The sequence below is a fragment of the Gnatocerus cornutus genome, unplaced genomic scaffold (genome assembly GCF_029298725.1).
Source record: "Gnatocerus cornutus isolate USDA-ARS CGAHR unplaced genomic scaffold, icGnaCorn1.1 ctg00000023.1, whole genome shotgun sequence".
NCBI lineage: Eukaryota > Metazoa > Arthropoda > Insecta > Coleoptera > Tenebrionidae > Gnatocerus > Gnatocerus cornutus.
Genome location: NW_028275375.1, coordinates 4,252,895 through 4,256,190, shown reverse-complemented (window position 1 = coordinate 4,256,190; position 3,296 = coordinate 4,252,895).

The window sequence follows — 3,296 nt, the reverse complement described above, 5'->3', positions numbered from 1 at the left end:
TCATTGTTTTTGGAATTAAATTCTGGTAATTACAAAATTTAATAGAAAGTGGCGACAATTTTTGGTTCATAATAAAAATTTCTAAAAATTGCATTCTTTACCAAATGTTACAGCTTTATGATGAAAACTGCCAAAGTTACGGAATTTTATAAAAATGTTGCTTCGTCTTCAAAATTAATATTTTTAAAAATTTTTGTTCTAAAATTTTAAAGTTTAGCACAGTTACTTTTTTAATTGTTTGAATTTTTCTTCTTTGCTTCCATTTTTAGATTCCTAATTCTTCAGAGTTGCTTTAAATCTTCGATATCCTCATTTTTGCTTTCAATTCTTCCGAGTTTCTTTGAGTTTTTTTCTTTTTTTTAGCTATTTTCTGTGTTTTTTTTTAATAGGATTCATTTTTGGCGAGAAATTCAAAGTAACTAGCCTCAAGCACAGCCAAAGCCACTCGAAGATAAAATACAAAATTTGGCAATCCGGTTCTGTTCACTCACTTCAAAGACGTCAGTTCAGACTAAAACTGTTATTTTTTGTCAGTTTACTCACAAAAAAATGATGTCGTAACTAAAACCACCGCTGCAAAATTTACCAATGAAAGCAAACATTTGAAAATTGAGACAGTTTTTAAGTAAGTCGCCGACATACGTTCAAAATCTGTCTAGAATGGAAATTTAGTAGGCACACGCGACATTCAAGTATCAGCTGTCAACAAATGACGATTATTACTGTATAAAATCGCATAGTTTTGACAAGCAATTGACAGGGGTGCCAACTTAGTAGAATGAGCAAACGTTCGATTAAAAATAAGAGCTTCATTCGCCACAAAACCCCATAGAGACCCTTTTATCTTCTCCATAAGGTTCTCATGAAAATATTTCGTAGGTGTCGGCTCCATGAAAGGAAAAAAGCCAAGAAAAAGTCTTTTATTCCCTGTAACGAGTAACGTGTCTAACAAATCTGCCGCTATTGAGTCGGCTCCTCATTGTATTTACTTAGTTGTTATTGCCTCATGGTTTGTAATGACCAGCTACTGTTTGATGGTAACCTTCTCGTGGTAAGCAAAAGACGGAGCTATCGGAACGCACCCATAAAAAACAGTCGTCTTTGTCGGACTGGATGGTTAGTTGTAGGTTGCGAAAGAATGGCACCTTTTCAGGAGGTGATATAGGTACTACATTCACACCGTAAATCATTTTAGCTTGTTGAATGCCTATTCACCAGAATTCGTTTTGCTCATTATAGACGTTTATTTGATTAATTGTTCGAAATTGAAATTTGCCTCGGTTACAAGTGTTGCGCTTGTTTAGGAGGGATTAAATGGTTGGCTAATGAAGTCGTGATGGAATTTCAAAACATTTTGCCATGTTGTCTATGGGGGCAATAAATCAGATGGAGGTGCAAAGAATCGAACTTGGCAATTATCCATTATTAGTCCAAAGAAAAGCACTTGATGCAATCGCCGCTTCGGACCTTTCAAACTAAATAATTCTAGTGACCTGACGACACCTTTTGTGAGCCCTCAACACTTCAGAAGTCAATAAATTTTCGTGACAAAGGGCATTGAATGTTTTCCCAATAAAAATTCGAACTTGAGTTATTTAACTTTCTTCTGGCAAAATTTTTGAGCAAAGAATGCAGTCTTTAGAAATTTTTATTTTGAGAACAAACGAAAACTTTGGCAACTTTCTATTAATTGCTATAACTTTCAGAGTTTAATTCCAAAAACATTAAAATTTAGAGATTTAACTACTTTTTACTTGTTTATCAATTGTGCAAAATTCTAAAATTTTGGAGCAAGAAATAAAATTTTTAGAAATTTTCATTAATGAAGACGAATCAAATTTTTTACTATTTTCTATTAAATTCAGTAAATTTTGATTTGATTTTGATCGTAAAATAATAATTTTTTTAGGATTTACTATTTTTGGCATATTTACCAACTGTGTTTAATTCCAAAATTTTAAAGCAAAAAGTGCATTTTTCAGCAATTTTTATTTTGAGAAAATCGAAAAATTTTCGCCACTTTCCATTAATTATTTACTTTCTATTTATTATATTAATTACTTCTATAGTTTAAATCCAAAAACATTGAAAGTTATAGATTTTACTACTTTTTACTTTTTTTAGTTGATAAACATCAACTGTACAAAATTCCAAAATTTTTAGAAATTGTTATTTTCAAGACGAACAAAAATTTGTTACCATTTTCTATTAAATTCTGTAACTTTGGCAGTTTTGATTGTAACATATTGAAAATTTTAGGTTTTACTACTTTTAACTCATTTATAACGTGTGTTTAATTTAAAATGTTAGAGTAAAAAAATATGCAGTTTTTAGAAAATTTTATTTTGAAAAGAAACGAAAAACTTCCGCGGTCTTCTAATAATTGGGCGTAACTTCCAGAGTTTAAATCCAAAAAGAATAAAATTTAAAGATTTTACTAATTTTTATTTGTTTATCAACAATACAAAATTCCAAAATTTTAGAGCAAAAAACAAAATTTTCAGATTTAATTTTAAAGACAAAGCAAAAATTTTCAAATTTTTTTTATAAAATTCCGTAACTTTCCAAGTTTTTATCCTAAAACTGTAAAATTTGGAGGTTTTCCTACTTTTGACCTGCTTATCAATTGTGCAAAATTCCGAAATTTTTGAGCAAAGAATGCAGTTTTTAGAAATTTTGATTTTGAAGACAAATCAATTTTTTTCATCATCTTCTACTAAATTCAGTAACTTTGGCAGTTTTGATCGTAAAATAATGAAATTTTTAGGATTTACTACTTTTAGCACATTTATCAACTGTGTTTAAGTCCAAAATTTTAAAGCAAAAAATGCAGGTTTTAAAATTTTTATTTTGGGAAAAATCAAAAAATTTCCGCTACTTTCTATTAATTGGTGTAATCTCCAGAGTTTAAATCCAAAAACATTGAAAGTTAGAAATTTTACTACTTTTAACTTGTTTATCAACTGTACAAAATCCAAAATTTTAGAGCAGAAAACAAAATTTTTAGAAATTTTTATTTTGAAGACGAACAAAAATTTGTTACCATTTTCTATTGAATTCTGTAACTTTGGCAGTTTTGATTGTAACATATTGAAAATTTTTAAGTTTTACTACTTTTGATTCATTTATCACGTGTGTTCAATTCCAAAATGTTAGAGTAAAAGATTCAGTTTTTAGAAAATTTTATTTTGAGAAGAAACGAAAAACTTCCGCGGTCTTCTATTAATTGACGTAGCTTCCAGAGTTTAAATCCCAAAAGAATGAAATTTAGAGATTTTACTACTTTTTATTTGGTT